Source organism: Sphaeramia orbicularis, chromosome 20 (genome assembly GCF_902148855.1).
Source record: "Sphaeramia orbicularis chromosome 20, fSphaOr1.1, whole genome shotgun sequence".
NCBI classification, from domain to species: domain Eukaryota; kingdom Metazoa; phylum Chordata; class Actinopteri; order Kurtiformes; family Apogonidae; genus Sphaeramia; species Sphaeramia orbicularis.
In genome coordinates, this window is record NC_043976.1 from 12535798 (window position 1) to 12557342 (window position 21545).

At 36.6% G+C, this 21545-nt stretch overlaps 1 pseudogene; it reads left to right on the plus strand.

Annotated features, from left to right (window-relative positions):
* LOC115411710 (structural maintenance of chromosomes flexible hinge domain-containing protein 1-like) overlaps positions 1-21545 on the plus strand; it is a 33782-nt pseudogene that overhangs the window by 2999 nt on the left and 9238 nt on the right.

Consider the following 21545-nt stretch of genomic DNA (forward strand, 5'->3'; position numbering starts at 1 on the left):
ATTGATCCAATAAATCATTAAGTATCAATGATATCAAGTTGGAATTAGAATTTTACAGATCTGATTGGAATATGACCAAAACATGGGCTTTTTCTGTAATATAATAAACTGGGTGATAATAAATGGCATCTGGATACATTTCCCAAAGCTTTTAATTTGGCCAGTAAGCTACAGGGCCATTGGTCCTATTTTTTCCTTTTTATTCTTATTAATTTTGTGGCAACTGTGTGTTTCTTGTTTCTTTCTTCAGATTCCAGGGTTGCAGACCATATACATTGACTGCAGCAGGACAGGAGTCGGACAACATGTAACAAAGCCCATTAAAGTAAAAATAGTCGGAGGAGAACCCCAGACACTCAAAGTTCAGTTCGATGTACCAGTGAGTAGAAATAAACACTTAAGCTTTCCATCTAAACCTTTGGTCGTGATGTTTCAGTCTGTACTTTGTTGTTTTTCTTCTTTTTACTTGTCTTGTCCAGCATTATAACAGCAGAATGGTGGTCTGGCTGCCTCATTGCGCTGAACAAATTTGCTTCTCCAAGGGGAACTTCATAAAGTACATGAGGCTCCCCTTGATATTCCATTGTGTTTATTTTGGGTTTCATTGAACCACATTTTGATGCCAGACCTGACAGTAAGGAACAGGGGAAGAGAGAAGGAGAGAGTGAAAGGGGGAGAAAAAAAAAAGAAGGTGGCGAAGACCCTCACAAGAAAATATCAGCAATAGTAACAATAACAACCATGGTGATAATTATAATGAGAACAATAATTAGAACCAGAACTGAGTAAACTGAGCAGAAAAAAAGAAAATATAAAACATGTTAAATGAAAAATAAAATAAAAACATGAACAAAATATCATAAACACACTCTTCGTTCTTTTTCTAACAGAATCACCTGAGCATAGCGTCGGTCACCAGGGAGCTGAGGGTGGAACCCAGCTCCAGAGTCTGTCGAATGGAAGTCTGCTGTCACAACTGTCACAACAATGACATTCTGGTGTTGAAAAACAACGAGAGGATTGAGTGGCAGGCTGGTGGCACCCTGGAGAACCTGTTCTATAGGTTATACGATGAGGGGAACAGAAAGGTAGACATCACTCCGGCTATAGCCTCCAAGATCAAGGTAAGGTTTTATATTATCTGCAACAATTAAAGAGTGTGTGCACTAAGGAAAGTACAGAACCTTGAATGAATTGTGTGATCTGTGTCGAAGGTTAACTGGACAAGTGATGGAAATGTGAAGGATCTGTCAGAGGGGGAACTGCCTGACGTCCACGTACCAACACAGGTGCAAGAAGAGCGATTCTACCAGGTGTCCTACCAAGACCAGAGCATCTCTGTGTCCTTTAGCATAGTGTAAGTCTCCTACTTCACTGTATTCAGTTTGTAAAAGGACAGAGCTACATTTTGGGTAGCATGCTTTGTTATGTTTCAAAGTGACATGAGAAGATCCATACTAGCACACAGGGTGATCATAAAGTCCCTTTACAATTTAACAAATGTATTTAAAAGCAAATCAACAGACAAATCTGTGGAAATGATTACAAAATGAAAAGTAGACATTGAATATTTTTTTCTTCATTGAGGCTACGTTTAGATGGTAACAATCTGAACCAAAAACACAAAAGTGGCGTTGTGTTCTTACTTTTAATTCTGCTTTTAGACGTGAGTTTTGGGGGAAATGCAGACGAACACACAAAAGTGTGTCAAATTTCCTATGCACATCAGGTGGCTAGATGGGATCACCACCACCAAGCACCTGCGTAGAACCGTTCTATTTTCTTCCTGTTCTCTCCTAGTGTGAAAACAGTCACAAAACAGGAAACCGAAGGCTACTCTCTATAAAGAGTTATGACAAGTGCTGAAACAACTCTTGGATGTAAATTAGAGCAGGTAGGGCAACTTGAAGGTCCGTCACAGGGAATAATCCAACATGTTGTTTTCCTGTACTGGCGCGTGCCTGTGATGTAAACTCTACGTGACAAGAAAACACAGGTTTGCGTTTTCAACCCTTTAGACCAGGGGTCTCAAACTCATTTTCTTTCAGGGGCCACATTCAGCCTGATTTAATCTCCAGTGGGCCAGACCAGTAAAATAATAACATAACTGATAAATAATGACAACTCCAAATTTTTGTCTTTGTTTTAGTGCAACCCCCCCCCCCATTAAATTATGAAAATACTTACTTTTATAAACTATCTAAACAAAAAGATGTGAATAACTTGAAAAAATGAAATTTCTTAAGACAAATAAGTGCAATTTTAACAATATTATACCTCAACCTATCATTTCTACAGGGGTTGGACAAATAATGGAAACACCTTAAAACACAAAATATAATTTAATATGGTGTAGGTCCGCCTTTTGCGGCAATTACAGCCTCAATTCTCCGAGGTATTGATTCATACAACTTGTGAATTGTTTCCAAAGGAATTTTAAGCCATTCTTCAGTTAGAATACCCTCCAACTCTTTTAGAGACGATGGCGGTGGAAATCGACGTCTTACTTGAATCTCTAAAACTGACCATAAATGCTCAATAATGTTGAGGTCTGGGGACTGTGCCGGCCATGAGATGCTCAACTTCATTAGAATGTTCCTCATGCCATTCTTTAACAATTCTAGCTGTATGGATTGGGGCATTATCATCTTGAGGTGAAGGTGTTTCCATTATTTTGTCCAACCCCTGTACATGTGCAATGGATCTTGATCTACAAAAGACACTAAACACTTAATAACAGGCAGAAAATGTTAAAATTGTGCTTAATTTTCTTTAGACATTTCAGGTTGTTCATATATGTTCAGGTTATTCAAATTTTATTGTTACAGGATAGTTAGTAAATGTAAATATTTTCATAATTTAATGTTATTTTTTGCACTAAAACAAGACAGATTTTAAATTGTCAATATTTATAGGCATATGTAATTTTTTATTTTTTTTTTCACATCAAACCAAGAAGAAAATAGAAGTCATTATTTTTGTTGGTTATTATGCTATTTATTATTACCTCCGCCAAGAGGTATTGTGATCGCTTTGCTTTGTGTGTTTGCGTGCGTGTTTATTTGTTTGTTAGCAAGATAACTCAAAAAGTTACAGACAGATTTTCATGAAAGTTTCAGGAAATGTTGATACTGGCACAAGGAAGAAATTATTAAATTTTGGTAGTGATCAGGGGTGGGGGACCACGGGGGCCCACTGATCTGCCTTGGTGGAGGTCTATGCTCTCTGAGTACTTTTCTTGTTTGAGATCATATTGGTCTATATGTGGAACCTGAACTAAAATGAGTTCGACAGCCTTGACTGTTGAACTTTCACACTTTGCAAATTCATCCCAGGGGCCGGATTGGAACCTTTGGCATTTGGCCCCCGGGCCACATGTTTGAGACCCCTGCTTTAGACGGTGACGCGAGAGTGAAGTGTTTTTAGATTTCCACTCTGGAAGGTGGTGTCACTTTTTTGCATTTTCAAACCCCCATAACGCTGTTGCCGTCTAAATGAAGGGAACATCTGATAAAACATTTTGTCATTTTCACCCAAGAGCGGTGTCATATAAACTGGGCCTTAATCCACCTCTATATGGACACCATTAGTTACATGAATCACATCCACACAGTACTGGATTTGTTTCCATGTTGGCTGTATAATAGCCTCATCAATGGTGTCAATGGCATCAGTGATGTTTTATTTCAGGTCGTTGCTGTCCCATATCTTTGTTCAGTACATGATATCTGTCACATAACCCAATAGAAAGAAATTCAGGGCAGTGATATCTGGTGAGGGAGGTTTCCAGGGCATTGGACCATCCCTTTCAATCCACTGGTCTGGAAATGTTTGATTTAGGAACCCACCAATATGCAGTCCCCAAGGTGGTGGTGCAACATCTACCTGGAAAATGATGGCTGGTCGAAGGTCATCCAGTTGTGGTGACGCATATTCAGTCAAAAGGTCAAAGTCAGCATTTGCAGAAATTGATCTCTCATTGAAGAAAAAATGGACCAATAACTCGACTGCACATGATCTCACAATATGATTACAACTGTAATAACCACTGAGTACATGGAACAAATCTCATTAATATCTCATCAATTGCTTTTGTAAAAAAAAATTGAAGTTTAAAGAGACTTGTGGACACCTTGTATATTAAATACAACACTACAGACCTCAACAGGGAGAAACACCTAGAGTATGTTTTTTTCCAGGCCTCATCCAAATGAACCATCTCGGCTAAAAGCAACACTGTCCCACACCGCCAGACTTGGGGAGCCCATGTCTGGAAACATCAGTAAGTATGAATCAGCTCACAACACACGCTGGGTATAAGGATGTGGTTTCACACTACATGTAACTCTGCTGTTTCCTTGTACAGTCTTGGATCTTGTGGACCAGTATGAGATAACCAAGACGTTAACCTCCACCTGTGTGAACTGTATCACAGTGGAAGCTGAGGGTCTCAACAAATCAGCTCTGGTCTTAACGTGGCAGGTGGGAACCGAACATTTCAAGTCAGATTTTCATGTTTACCTGTTTATCAGAGAAAATAAGCCAAATAGCCTAAATATCTTGGGTATATTGTTGGGTATTGCCATTGGGTACATGCATGTTGTTTGGGTAGATTTCAAGAGTAAAGAGCAATTTGCTTAAAGACCATAATGGACATAATGGGAAAAATGCCAAAACATATTGTGCTTATTACATGCAACAAAACCAGAGTGGAGTAAGATCAATATTCTAAAGCAGGTTTGTTCTCATGATGAAATATTATGTGCACAGTATTATGCATTATGTACTTATATGGCCTTATTAAGACAAACTTAGATGTATTTTCTTTCAAATGGAAAAAATCAGAGGCAACACTGTTTTCTTCTTGATAGTTCAACTGGACTAGCTTTGCTCTTTGAAAATGTTTCGTCTCTCGTCCGAAATATACCGAGATGTTGTGTTGATTGAAATTCCTGCATAGTTTCTCATGCCTTTCTTTTTCTGACTTTTCCTCCCTGCTGTCAAATATTTCAAACCCACCAACACCCTGAGAGGGGCTTTAGTCCGCCCCAAGGACGAACTACCAAGGGAGACAAAGCAATGTTGTCTATGTTCAGTGCAGTGAGGAATGTACGACTTCCACATAGGAAAAAATAAACAACCCCTCCACAAATGGATGACTCAGCACAGGAGAACCCCCACCTCAGGCCAACACTTTGCAGTCTGTCTTCACCAAGAAGAGAAAGGACACCTCTTTGAAGACAGTAATGTCAGGATATTGGTCAGAGAAGACAAAAGGTTGGAGAGAAGAGTCAAAGATGACATTTTTTTGAAAGTGGAAAATCCTTCCCTGAACAGAGGTGTTGGTCTGAGACACTACTTACCAAAAACCTACAACACCATTTTAAACAGCCTCCCAAAACAGCTTAACAAATGACCTTCCACACCTGGACCCACCCCCTCCTGAAAAACCTTGAATCTCACACACAAGTCCACTTTCCCCTCAGCAATAGAACTGAAGAAGTCTCTTGGGTGAGAAATGAAACTTTTTTAAAAGAGCAAAACTAGTCCAGTTGAACCTAGAAGAACGATGACCTGTGTAAATGAGAACTTACACAGACACCAACACTGTTTTGTTTTTTAATGGCACTTAAGATGAAGATTCTTTATTTGCCACAGGGTGCTTGCACAAGTCTTGAAAGTCTTAAAAAGTGTAGAAAAAAAGTTTTTCTCAGTCGAATTTTAGAGGATGCTCAAAGGCCCATTATCTGGTAAGATAAGAAATACATGAGGAAAGCATATAAAAATGAGGCTTACACTGTCGGGGGCCGACAGCAAGGGTATATCCCCGATATCCTTCAGTCCACTGCTGCATATACATTTTTCCATGATAATTGTTATACAACCGATATGAACTCAATTTGAGCTACATGGACCTGATAGTGGCAGAATAGTGGTCAGAGAACCAGTTTTTCCACCTAGTGAATGAAAATGACACCATATGAACTCTGGATGGTAGAGAGAAAATGGACATTTATAATACGATCATATGAACCAAATTTTTTTCAATCGGCTTGTTACCTCCGCAAAGGAGGTTATGTTTTTGCTGGCATTGGTTTGTCTGTTTGTCTGTCTGTCCATGTGCAAGATAACTCAAAAAGTTATCGATGGATTTGGATGAAAATTTCAGGAAATGTTGATACTGGCACAAGGAACAAATGATTAAATCTTGGTGGTGATCGGGGGGGGGGGGCATGGCACTGATCTGCCTTGGCGGAGGTCTGCGCTCTTTGAGTGTTTTTCTTGTTATTGCTTGATTTATGTCCAAAAAAACAGATTTTCAACTAAAGCCTCCCCATTTTGATGACTTCTAACACTCATGGTGAAGTTGAAATCGATAGGGTTCTTCCACCAGGGGTCCCCTATGTTGGTTATCAAGGAGAAGAAATCCAACCAAATCTATCTTCGTTACTGCATTCAAACAAAGCATATCCGGCAGTGGATCCAGCAGCAGTGTTCAGGGTAAAACCATATCCCCGAAACTCAATTTCAGGGATATAATGTTGAATTATTTTAACAGTTTGTACACAAACCTGTATATGTTAACGCTATTAAGAATTGGTTAAATTTGTTACTTTACTATACATCCATCTCTCATTCATACTTTTATTCCTCTGGCTGTGCTCTCCTGAAACTAATGTGTGATATCCATGCACTTTTGTGATTTTCATAGATTTTGAAAAGGTTTCTGTCAGTAAAACATTTTATTTTAACATTTTTTACAATTTACTGCAAATTATGCATTCATTCCTTTTTACATTTATTCAAATCAACTTTTCTACTACTTACAGGCATGCAAGTATAAAAGTACATAAAGTCAAGGTCTTGGGGAAAAATTATCAGTTTTGAAAAAGTCTGGAATTTTTCTTTGGATAAAGAACAAACAGCCTGTGTCAGTGTGTAGATCGCACATAGACATGCACCACCTGCATTTAAGCCATCACTAGAACAGGCAGGAACACACCACACACTGCAGACGAGGAGCAGTGGGGCTGCCATATCAAGCACCTGGGAGCAAATTGGGGGTTGAATTCCTTGCTCAACGGCACATCAGCCAACAACCTTCTGCCAGTCTGGGGAATCGAACCAGCAACCCTTTGGTCATAAGCAGCTGTGGCCTAAAAGTACTCTTTCTCCTTACTCCTCTCAGTTCCACCTTTCTGCTTATTATATGACTCCCCTCCTGCCTTCATTTGTCATTAAAATGTCCAGACACAGGATGTGAGTGTGGAGGAGTTCAGCCTGTCAGCGATAAGGCCCAGAGAAGCAACATCCTTTAAGACTGAAACCATACTGTCCTTGCAGCAGAAGAAGCACTCCTTCTTTTTATGAGAATTCCTGATTGAGATTTGTATCTCTGAGGTCAAAGGTCATGACCTAATCTAGGGACTCCTGGAAGTTGGGTTATTCTGCTGCTCAAACAAAACAGTTTCATATACATACATTTACTTCTAAATATGTTTATCAGCTTTGATGAGGATGTGTTTGGAGACTCACGAGGCACGAGGGCCCACTGATCTGCCTTGGTGGAGGTCTGTGCTCTCCGGGTGCTTTTCTAGTTTTTTAATGTGTTGATCCAGTCCCACTGGATGCTCTACTTCCTACAAGGCAACTTTATTTCATCCTTTCATTTCACTCGAGGCATCATCTCTCTCTCTCTTGTTCTCACCCACCCACTAGTAAAGGTTTCCTGTTGTAAACATCTGCAACCACAAGTTTCTTAACTGCAAGTAGCATGTGACAAATTGTGGTTCATTTATGTCAGAGCTGTAAAGACGCCCCCTACAGACCAGAGGGCATTATGAGTGTTTGCATTGGCTGGTGGTTAATAATATTATTACATTTCTTTTGTAAAACAGCAGAACGCACCTTTTTAACATATATTTCAAAGATGTAAATGGATGCCATATTTAATTGCAGCGTCTTTGTTCTGTGTTGAAATCAGGAGAGCAGCTGTTCTGTGCTGGTCACAGGGGTCTGCTTCCAGTCTGGGACCCTCGGCCCCAGGAGATGAGCTTCACTTTCAGGAGCTACGTGGACCAGGTCATGGTCAAAGTGACCGCTGGAGTTCCTGCACAGCTTAAACTAGTCAGTGGGCCCACACAGGTAGGACCAGGGTTTGACACAATCTGTAGATTTCTAAATCTGCTGTTATTTTCATCCCTTATGAATCCCTTAAGAATGTCACACTTCACTTTTTAAATCAACAGTTTTCTAATAATAAGCATTTTATAAAGAAATAATTCTATATTGTTATTTACTCTTTAGTATGATGATAAACTATACAATAAATAATTCTGATACTAGTTTTTGCACAGGGATCATTTGTGGAAACGGTGACATGGCTGCCGAGCATCAGTATGATGGATCTGTAACAACCATGTCACATCCGTCCACTGCCACATTTTGTGTTTTTGTGTCAGCTGTTATTGTTTTAGATCCACAATACTAACATTTATGAATAAGAGGAGAATTAGCAATAAAAGTATATGAGTTTATTACTAATAAAGTACTGGTACTGACCAGATCATCATGGATAATGTCACGTCCGTCCACCAGCAAAAGTTTTCACATACGCTGCTATTCAAAATCCAGTATTTCTGAAAATATAGCTTCCACTGTCAAATAATATCAGTAGTCTGTGCACAAATGGATTAGCATTATTTCAACACAGTTCTATGCATTTCTTACAACTTTTTTTTTGACAAAAATGGCCACTCATTTGACCACCTAAGTAAATTTTAGCCATTATGTTTTTTTTTTTTCCTATGTAAGTCGTGACTCCCTGATCCTGTTGTTTGTTTTATGTATGCTTAACCATATTTGTAGTAAAATAAGAAAAATAAAGTTTAAAAAAAAAAGCTCTAAGACTACAGCTCAAATAGAAGGAATATGAAGTGATTCAGTGTATTAATATATTATAAATGACCCTCACAAAAAATATTACAAATTTTAATGAAACTACAGGACCTTTGTCCACATACACGAGTCATGAAAGAATGAAATGTATTGTACTTGATGAATTTAATTGAAAAAATGGATTCAAATATTCCATAAAAAAAACAGCTGCAAGAAATCTTTTCACAGGCTTTGTGGTCTTTACAGGCTGACTGTGGTTAGGTGTCATGTCGTTTTGCCATATTTTCATGGATAAAAACATCCCCCATATTTTTTCCCACAAGTGGCATGTTGATCATAACCTTCATTTAACTGTGTTTCAGCTTTTTATTTCCCCTCCACTAGTTTTGTGCTTTTGCTCTGTTGTGGTGTCCAAAACTCAGACATTACGGTTACAGCACCTTTTGTTTCCCATCAGCCTTTGCAGGTGTTGAACAACCACAGCATCCCCACACCGTTCCTCGTCCAACTATGCGACAAGTGGGGAAATCCCTCTAGAGACCAGAGGGTGGTGGTCCATCTGAAGTCTTCACAACAGGCACTGAAGGTGAATTTGACAAAAACAGACTAAGACCACATGAGGTCGCAATCTGATTTAACCAGAAAAATGTAATGATTGTGTCATCTAAGGTGGCAGCAAATGTTACATCCCAACCTATGAATGCAGAGGGGAAAGCGTCCTTCATTGTCACCAGTGTCTGTGGACCAAAGTGAGTGATTCCTTTTTTTAAAGAATATAAAATACAGAATGATTTTACTCTGTTTTTGTCATGCTGCCCATAAGAAAAGGGATACGTCATCAGTGTTGTTACTGTCATGGAAGGTTTCTAGCACTCTGGACACAATGTGGATTAAAACAGAAACCACTGAATCGGGGTTGAAGCAAGTATATTTTTTACATATATTTATAGATAGATGGTAGATAGATTAAACTATACATATAATTTGTGTGTGTGTTTGTATATCTGTATATGTAGAATAGAATAGAATAGAATAGAATAGAATAGAATAGAATGCCTTTATTGTCATTATACGTTTGTGCAACGAAATTAAATGAGACAACTTGCTTGTGGGGCATAGTGCAGAGCAGTTTAAAAGAAAAGAAAAAAAGTATAAATATATACAGAATAAAAACAAGCATGTCAATCAACCAAGAAGCAATAGAGATAAATATATATTGTACTTTGACCCTGGCTGGACACTAAGGATATATGTTAAATGTATATCCTCATATCCTTATTTGAGGTATTGTCACTGTAATGTGTTGAGTACCCAGTATGTGTGTGTGTGTCTATACTATATATATATATAGATATATTATATATATATATATATATATATATATGTTGTGTGATATATTTGTGTGTGTATGTATATATATAGTATTTTAATTATGTGTGTGTATATATTATGTTATTATATATTGTATGTATATGTGTATATATATATATATATATATCATATATATATTATTATTAAATATATATATATATCTATAATATATAAACCAAACAAAAATGCAATTGCACAGCTAATTATGTAATAATACACACTTCTGTTGTTTTTTCTCAGCAGGCCTACGTCAATTGTTTTGAAACCAAACATATATTGATGTCATAATCATACCTAACACTATTATCCATACCTTTTCAGAAACTTTTGCCCATATGAGTAATCAGGAAAGCAAACGTCAAAGAGTGTGTGATTTGCTGAATGCACTCGTCACACCAAAGGAGATTTCAAAAAATAGTTGGAGTGTCCATAAAGACTGTTTTATAATGGAAGAAGAGAATGACCTATGAGCAAAACTATTACGAGAAAGTCTGGATACTATTAAAGAAGAATGGAGAAGTGGTCACCCGAATATTTGAGGAACACTTGCGCAAGTTTCAGGAAGTGTGTGAAGGCAGTTTATTAAGAAAGAAGGAGGACACATAGAATAAAACATTTTCTATTATGTACATTTTCTTGTGGCAAAAAAATTCTCATGACTTTCAATAAACTAATTGGTCATACACTGTCTTTCAATCCCTGCCTCAAAATATTGTAAATTTTGCTTCCCCACCCTGTGTGTGTGTGTGCGTGTGTGTGTGTGTATATAATATATATATATATATAATATATATATATATATATATAAAACTACATAATTAGCTGTTATTATTTATTATTATTTTTCTATTACTTTATTATTTCTTCTTTTTATTATTTCCTGCTTGTTGTTTCTACTAGTACTTTCTAGTGCAATTGCATGTTTGTTTTTTTTCACTACTGTTTTTTAGAGTGTTTCTTGTGTGTACATTTGGTGTCGTGCTGCTATTGGAACCTCAGTTTCCTGGGGGCTCTGCCCAAAGGGTCAATGAAGTTCTATATATAGAATAGAATAGAATAGAATAGAATAGAATAGAATAGAATAGAATGAGACAACAGACTGCCCCTTTGCTTGCTGCTGTTACCAAGTACAGAAGTGTGATGGTTTTTAAAGCATTCGACTAAACAATAGGCTAATATCATGAAAGGTCAATTCTGTTTACTTTTCACTTATGCATGCATTATCTTTTTTTATAGTGAGGGCATATTGATCTCCACAGGTGGTTTGTTAAATGAAAACCTTAACATGTTGCAGTTTCCTTGTAATTCCCCTGCTGTTCCACTAGGGGGTACTATCAGCTGGCCTTTGAAGGCTCCTTGAACAGCAAACCCCTTCATGGTCCATTAGTGAACCTCACCGTCATGCCCGATCCCAACAAACCTGTCAGCCTGTCAGTGACGTATGACACCAATGCAGTGCTTCCTGCAGGGGGCGTCTTTCCAGGTTTGCCCTCACATTACATTACGTTCCAGTATGCCTCGCTTTTCCATCTCACACTTAACTAAGTGGAGCTGTTTGTGTGTGTTCAGTGTTTCAGTCACCGTTGTGTCTGAAGAAGGAAGCCCAGTCACAGTTTTTAATAAAGCTGCTGCTGATATGCGGCTGTGGAAGGGGTCCATTCAAGAAGACCACGTGAAGAGGTAAGTCTGGGATAATGAGGCCAGGTTGCACCAGAAAGGATTCTCTCTTTAAATCACTTTAACCCATAAAGACCCAAACATCCACCACCGACCAAAAGCATCTACTCATCTGAAATGTTTAAAATCCATTAATCCAGTCAAAACGTGTAAATAATTGGTGTAAAACACAGTTTGTCATCTTTTCATGGTCATCAGATATGACCCATTTGAACGTTCAGGCTCCATAGTGAACGTGGAAACACCGTCATCTTCTACAACATTGATACACCAGTAAAACCCATGGAGTTGGATCAATGACAGTGGATGGACACACTGTATGTTCAGTTAATGATACATTTTGTTGAAAAGTCACATTTATCCTTATTTTTTTCTCCTTTGATTTAATAAACTTTGAATTTACTCTGAGCTTTTATGAACATCAATATGATCAGTAAATTAAATATAGCAAAATACCTAATTCTCACTGAAAAATGCAAGGAGTACATTATAATAAATAGTGATAAATCACTTGGGAAAGACTAAAAAAATAATTTGGAAGTTATGACAAAAATAACTGTGGATCTTTAATGGTTAAATAAGTGTTCAACTTAAAATTATGTTGCACCAAAGTTTGAAAACTGTTAAAAATGGAGATAAAATGAGCACTTTCTAAAACCTCAGGTTAGTTTTTACCATAAACCAAGATTAAATTTGACTCTGCTGCACCAAATTGTTAAACACAAAAATATGATCCAGCATTTACTTAAAATTGCTTTTATAAACTTGAAGAGGTTAAAGGACAGAAGCAACGTTTGCACCATTACTGGTTCAGCAAAGAAGACTCGACAACTGTTGAATGTGCTTTTTTCCATATTTTATGTTCTATTATTTATTATTTGAGTTCTTCTCAAATGAAAAGAAAAGCCTGTCATAAATAGGCTTAAAATATTGCTTCTTTGACCACAATTTAATATTTTGTTGGGAAATAGAGCAGTAAAAGGTCTGTGCCCTCTTCTATATCTGATACATTCTGACGACACAGAAATGTATTTTATTTACTATTTATTTACTCATATGTTTGAAAGGATTTTGCATTGGTTAAAAAGCCTCTCTATGCTGGTATCAGTTATATGTGGTGTTTAGATTTACATCAGTAAACTTGGATTTTATTAAACTGAGAATAATTTTTAATTGTCTAAGATACAATAGTTATCCAGTTTTACAGATGGATTTGCTCATTGTAATAAAGGATCAAACATAAACCAATTCAAAAAATCTTATAAGAACATGTTTTTCATAAGATATAGGGATGAGGGTTTTAATTGTCACATATGTTCACTGTTGTTTATGTATGTATTTCTTTTAGTTATTATTTGTTTATTCGCCAGCACAACTAAGAAATGCATAAGTAAAAGAATATATATATTCTTTTATATTCACAACCTAGCTATTTCATGTCGAGACCTATTTTTGGTTATGTAGGGGGAAAAAAAATCTTTTTTTTAGATTAGTGACAAAATAATCTTAAATTCCAACGAAGCCATGCTTAAGCAGAGGGTTAAATGCTTTCTTTCAGAAATTTCCATTGGTTTAGCTCATTTGATTAATGAGTAATTTAAAAAAAAAAAAAACATGTTTTTTGAGAAAAGTGAAATTCCCTACATAACCAGCACCATCTGATATTAAAATGCTTAAAAAAGCAATTCACACCAATTTTTCAGACAAAATTATTTTTATAATGATAAAAGGGTGTGTAAAAGGTCATAAAACATATTGAAAACAGAAATATGATTGAGATTTCCAATTATAGATGTGATAAGTGATGTTATTATTCATTCTTAGAGAACTTTCCAAGGGACTGAATTTAGTTTGTATAAAAAGTTCTGTAATTTTCTTGAAAATCCTTTTTTGGCAAAAATTTTACTGGATTTAGAAACTTAAGATGTTATACTATTGAACTACAAAAGTTTGAAATCATTATCTCAATTCTAATTTTTTGATTCAAAGTCAACAGGCGCGTGACTTGACCCATATGTGTATATATGTGTGTATGTGTACTTGTATGTTGTGGGTATATGTATAAGTGTGTGTGTGTGTGTGTGTGTGTGTGTGTGTGTGTATAGATAAATAAATTTAGAAGTAATGTAAAAGGAAGAAGGACATATATGTTATTAATAATATTTTATGGAGAGGGGGTGGGATGGAATAAATTGCTCTTCTTCCCGCCCCTTTCAGGCATGTAAAAGGAACTATTGTGCTGTTCTTTCAAGATTGTTGTTATTGTAGATATTTGTGTTATTATGCATGTTTTGCTTGTTCGCATATATGTCAAATTTCATTGCATGTTCGGAATAAATCACTAAATCAGTCAATCAATCAAATCAATCAGTCAATTTGCCACATATCAAACCGCGTCTAAAAACCAACGCCTGTTTTCTTCATTTATTCTCGTGTGTAGGGGAAACTCATGAAATGTAATGAACCCATGGAGAATGAAGAAACACTGCATTCACTTCAGGTAAAATCATACTTTGTGTTTTTGTCTCACAGTGATCCAGGATGTTTAGTTGTTAAGTGTAAATAATGGTTTTGTGTTTTAAATTTCAGAAACAAAGACATTCCGGAGCAGTTGGGAAAGCACACCATCCAGTTTTCACTTATAGACCGAGAGAAAGAACTGCAGAGCAATCTGGTCAGTCCAATATTAAATCAGCCCCGTTAAACCTCCTGTTATTTCTGTTTAACCCATAAAGACCCAAACAGCCACTGGCGCCCAAAAGCATCTACTGATCTAAACCATTTAATAACTTCTGATCCACTAATTCTGTCAATACATGTAAATAATTGGTGTAAATAGTTTGTTGTCTTTTCGTGGTCATTAGATATAACCCATTTGGACGTTCAGAGACTGCTTAGTTACTGTGGAAACACTGTCATCTTCTACAACGTTGATTCACCAGTAAAACCCATGAAGCTGGATCAATGACAGTGGATGGAAACACTTGTTTTTATGTTCAGTTACTGATATCTTTGCTGAAAAAGTAGCTCTTTCTTCAGGTTTCACTGTTTCTGATATAATCCCTCAACTTTAATCTTAGCTTTAATGAACATCTACACGATCAGTAAATTAAATATAGGAAAATATGTGATTTACACTAAAAAAACACAAACTAAAGAGGATATATTACAATCGATGGTGATAAATCACTTACGAAAGGTTAATTATAGAGAAAAATTAATTTGGAAACTGCCACAAAAGTAGCTCTGGATCTTTATGGGTTAATGTTCGAAGATGAGTTCCGCATTATTGTTTTTTGTAATAAAAGTGTTTTCCTGGTCACGATCCTAACTCATGATTAATTTAAATAAACTTTATTGATCCATAAGGGAAATTACTTGGTCACAATAACTTAGTTGCAAACAAAAAACACAAGCAAAAAGCAAAAAAGAAATAAGTGTGAAGAGATAAAAGCAATAAATATAAATACTCAAGACTCAAAACTCATCTTTTCAGAGCAGCCTGCCCACCATAAGTTTTACTCTCCATTTTACATCTTCATTTCTATATATCGTAATTATCCTTTTATCTATTTGTTTGCTTCTTCGTATTTTATGCATTGTCTGTTTTATGTTGTTGTACAGTGTCCTTGGTGTCTTGAAAGGGACTTACAAATAAAATATTTATTATTATTATTATTATTATTATTATTATTATATTATTATTATTATTACACTGGGTTACAAAAATGTTTTTTGCAAGTTGTCTAGGTTTTTTCAACTGAATTAGGACCATTTTGCACCGCTAAATCCAAAAATGACATCTGTTTTTCTCAATCAGGCCAGGTTTTTTTGCTCATTTGATTTTGAAATATTTGATCTTCTCACAATCTGCGCCCAAACTTTATCTTGGTCACCAAGTTTAATACCAAAATAAGATTGGAAAGCACACTTTATGAAACTTGTGACTATTCCTGTTAGGTACAATGGTGTATTCACCGCAGATGTAGCAGAATACGTCAGGCTTATTTTTGCAAGATCTTCTACTCGAAGCCTGTAATATTAAAAAAAAACATTAATCATAAATTGGCAAAAGTAAAATCTTCAGAACTCGTTTATCACAAGAAATATGAAATAATTTTGTATCATATGATGTGAAAATGCCCAAAAATGTAAGAAAAAATGTTAAAAAGCCAATATGTAGCATAGTTCAGAAAGTTGACCTGATTGAGCAAAATTAATGTGATTTTTGGATTCAGCACACCAAATTATCCTAAATCAGCTCAAAAAACTTAAACAATGAATTTGTTGTTGACCAGTGTTATTATTATTATTATTATTATTATTATTATTATTAATGGAATACATTAATAAAGCAGAAAAAGATACAAGTTTTGCATATGTACAAATTAACCCACTGCTGCGTTCTGTCCTCCAGATTATTATCGATGTGGTGGCAAATGACCCTGTCCAGCTGCGACCTGACGTTCAGCCGGCGACACCAGTGGTTTCTTACAGCACAGAAGTAGCCAACCGAACCCTGGTGGACGGTTTGACTCTGACTATAGTGGTGAGCTGATGACACAAGACCCACCTTGAAACACCCTCCACATTTCACTTCCCGTACACGCTTTCTAACGCTGCCTGATTGGTTCCAGGACCAGTATGGTAACCCAGCGGGCAGAACCTGAATGGGAAAGTGCTGGTTTCTATAGAGAGCTCTAATGGAGGGTACAACTCCAGCCTCCCTTTGTTTGAAGGACGAACCCGCAGCCGACAGTTTGTGTTGTTAGATGGAAAAGCCCACATCTCTGTGAGTAATACTAGCTTTCAAAACACACCGTCGCCTTTTTTTTTGTTTTGTTTTTGTTTTTTTTTTTTTACAATCCATTTAAAGCAGTTGTACATTTAACGTCCACAGAAGCTAACCATCATGGAGAACAGCCCCGGAGAGAACGGCAGCATATACATCCTCCACTTTGAGCCTGTTCTTCAAATGGCTTCCATGAGTCTGGCTTCTTTTGAGCTTCCCTTCCACTTTTACAACGGTATGAAACAGAGTTCTCATGTTTTCATTGTCATTTGAGGACTGCATCAGTATTAGTAGGAATGGGTAGCGTTAAGATTTTACCTTATTCATACTGATTATTGTTAGGGTTACCGTTCAAATCAAGGTTCAAGGTGGCTTTATTAATACCTGTAGGTCAGTGGTTCCCAACCTTTTTTGGCTCGTGACCCCATTTTAACATCACAAATTTCTGGCAATCCCAGACATTCAAAACGGAGACATTTTTTTACTCAAATTTATTTGTTTTTGATCTTGTAATAGTTTGCTATACAGGTGTAGATTACTGCACAAAGTGAGAATTTGATTTTCCTTGGTCAGGATATGTACAGTCAGTCCAGCTTGGATTTACAAGGCTGTAAATTAATATTGGAAAAACAAGAACTCAAACTATGAATTATGAAAGAGCTGCAGCATCTGAAACCGACCACAATGAACATTTGACAGATAAACAGAACCACAGTGCTTCAGTTTCAGCTTCAGTTTGTTATGTCTTTTATGGATTGTGATTGTCTCTGTCAACTCAACATATATTTTTTATCAGTAATGTTTTTTTATTTTTATCAATTACTAGAAAATTCAGGTGACCCCATTTGATTTCCAGGCGACCCCACGTGAGGTCCCGACCCCAAGGTTGAAAAACACTGCCCGTAGGTAGATTTGTTCTGCCGTCTGGAGACGGTATCTCAAACACAAAAAACATTAAAACTAGGGATGCACCAATACCAGTATCAGGTATTGGGTCCAATACTCAGCGTGTGTACTTGTACTTGTACTTGTAAAAGTACTCCGATACAACTGCAGTGATACTGCTTACAGCAGCGTGACATTCGCAGTTTAGTGCCGCAGGTACGCAGCAGAGGAGTAATAGTAGTGTGGAGATTTTTCCAAATAAATGACGGTGACAAAAGTGACGTTAAAGACACAGACGGAAACGGACGGAGTATTCTGTCCGTCCTCTGCGTACATTCCATCCGTTTTCCAGGTACTCGCAGATGTGTACCAATACGGAGAATACCACCGGGTACCGTGGAGTAGAGGATCTGTTCAAAGAGCGACTGTGAGTTAGAGAAAACCTACTGACAGATTTATGACATCTACACTCATCAGTATCAACATTAGTATCACATTAGTGTTACTTCTGTCATCTCCTTGTTTACTATTACTGACTTTCTTCTTCTTCTCTAAAAACATTACTCTTCTTTGAGGTATTTGTCCAGTATGGTTAATTAAGAGCAGCGCCCTCTGGTGGATTGATTGAGAAACATTCATTCCAATGCATTGGATGTCAGTAGCAGCACTGTGTTCCAGTCAGACTAATAACAACGACAATAGAGCACATTTTCAAAAGTACCAAAGAACTTTAATGGTATTATTAAGTACTCATATTGGTACTCGGTATCTGCAAGCACTCAAATGTAAGTACTTGTACTCGGTCTGTAAAAATGTGGTATCGGTGCATCCCTAATTAAAACCACAGGACACATATACTACAAACAAAAAGTTAAGGATATTTTTAATTTTTGGGCTTTTTTTCAGTTGGGACTCTTGCACAGTGCTTTTTACTTTTTGTGTGTGAACTGAATTGAAACACTTTTTTTTTTTAATGATCAGTCATTGTTTTATTTACAAATGGCAAAAAAAAAAAAAAAAAGAAATATCCTTAACTTTTTGCTTGTAGTGTACAGGGGACAGATTAAAAATGGCACAGACAAAAACATGTACAGGTACTCCCAGCAGCTCGCTGATCATGATTAAAACAGACTAAAAATAAAAGATAAAAACAGACTATAATAAATAAAAGCCATCAAATGCCAATGTAAAACCTGTAAAAAGTATGATAAAAACATCATGATAAATGATACAATGTAACAGAAGGGACAGTAGATAAATAAATGATAAATAAATTAAGACCACGTTAAATAAGCCAGGACCCAAGAATTAAAGCAAAAAAAGTGCATCAAATGTTATTTAAAATAGAAATAACAGCAGGGACAAAACTGTAAGAAATAAGAATAGAATTATTATATCCCCGAAATCTAGTTCTGGAGATATAATGGTTTTACCCCGAATGACGCCACCACCAGATATCCTTTGTGTGAACATGATAACTCAGACAGATTTGTTAGATTTCTTCTCCTTGATAACCAACATAGTGGACCCCTAGTGGAAGAACCCTATCAATTTCAGCTTCTCTGTGAGTATTAGAAGTCATCCAAATGGGGGCGCTTTAATGAAAATCAGTTTTTTGGACATAAATCAAGCAATAATATACTAACAATAAAAGTGGTTCATATGATCATCTTTCGCTACCGTCCAGAGTTCATATGGGATCATTTTCATTCACTAGGTGGAAAAATTGGTTCTGTGACCATTATTCTGCCACTATCAGGTCGATGTAGCTCAAATTGAGTTTATACCGATTGTCTAACAATTATCATGATATATTTATATAGCAGAGGACTGGGGGATTTCGGGGACATACCCTTACTGTTGGACCCCGACAGCGTAAGCCTTATTTGATTTGATTTCCCCAAGTTTTTAGCAACAGCATTGTTTTTGAAATACTCGCTATCACAGATTCTGACTTTATGATAGTAATGTGAAATGAAATATCAGAAATACTTAATTGCAGTAAAATAAAATTGTTGTGCATTGTTTTTAAGAATAATTGATGCTGGACTTCATTAGTATTTTGACAGTGTAGTAGTTCTTTAAATCTACCATCTCTGATCTATGAAACTAGGAATGACTGATCACATGATGCTCTGACCATTTCATATTTATGTTTATTAAAGGGGTCATATTTTGCTAAACCCACTTTTATTAGTCTTTGGTTCATTCATTTGTGTATTTGGGCCCTAATAATTCATAAAGTTTGAATTTGAACCCTCCAGGTGCTGCAAAGCTATCTCTATATTCATTTTGGTAAATATCGAGTGGCTTTCTACAACTTGTTTTAATTCCTGCTTAATTTGTTACATCGATAACTAGTTACGTCACACATTTGCACATATAAGGTCAAGACTTCTGGCGAACATTTCTCCGAGTACGACATAGTTTGTCAGCAGCAGTGGTTGTAGACCATACTGAAAATATGTCCAAACTTCAAGCTGGTTGCCTAAAATGTTCAGTTGTCAGTTGTATTAATGAACACAACCGGCTGAACGGGACAGAGCACAGTCAACAACCTGGAGGGGGCGGGGTCATGTGCATTTAAAGAGCCAGTGCTCAAAACGACCTGTCTCGTGTCATTCGTCAGAAATAGGTTGAAGATGGACCTGTGGAGTTGAATTAATGAAGAATTCAGACCCAAGCATAGCATTTACAGTTTATATAGACCACAGGGAAGTGGTTTAAAATGCATAATTCCATTTAAAAAACAAAATATCACTCCTTTAACGGATCCACAGTAGGAAAAAAAACCTGTCTACCATTACTTTTAATCCTCAGGGTGGATTCTAGCTTAGCATTCATTTCATTAGCCTCATAGCATAATTGCCTACGCCATATTTTTGGCCAAATTGTAATATCTGCATAAAATGAATCTGCAGTGTTAGGAGAGTAAAGTTATATTGATTTCACAATTTGGCCAAAATAGGACTTGGACAGTTATGCTGGGATGCTAATGATTTAACACACTAATGCTAAACGTATGCTAGCAGCTTTTTATACATAACAATCACAAGGCAGATCAGTGAGTGTGATGTGTTTAACAGTCAAACTATGCATTTCTCTGCCTGATCTCCTCATTTTTCTGCCCAGGTCTATATAAGACTTGTGTTCTGTGTAATGGGCTTTATGCACAGCTCCACTACTTCCTAAACTTCAGGTGGCTACTTTATTTCCTGTCTTTCATTATTGGACACATTGATTAATCCAGGTTTGCCTACTTTTTTTTTTTTTAACTTTATTTTTATTGTTTATTTTACAAAACAAGACAAACATGGGGGACATATGGGATACATCGACTATAATAACCTTGTGACTGACAATTGTTTTTAGTAGTGTGACGCTGAAGTGGAAATTGTCCATTTCTTCCATTTATCACTGTTGACACTGTTATTCTTCACTCCTCAGTCTATGAGTCAGAATCTCCATCTCAAATATTCCAATCACAGTTTGTATCCAGTCGTTAGTTATAGGTGGTTCTAATCTGCACCATTTTTTGGTAATAGCCTTTTCCAGGCTTTTCCAGCCTCTCTTCCCCATTAAATCTTTGTAAAGAGATGATATAATTTTGTATTTTTTAGAATGATATATTCCAATTATCATTTTTTACAAGCTCATTGTTATTAGATTGCCTACTACTCTTTTTTGTTACTACTGATTAATTAGGCACATTGTCGGTGAACTCTCGTTGCCATTTCCTGGTCTGTGTGTTTGAGTTGCTCAGATCTGACCCAAACCCAGGTCTGTCATCTGGACTGAAAGTCACAACAACACATCACAGATGAATGTCTTATTGAGAAACATTTACCAGACGGCCGTTACGCTGCTTATAACACAGAGAAAACCTGTGCTCTGTTATTCTGTCTCCAGTGCCGTCACGAGA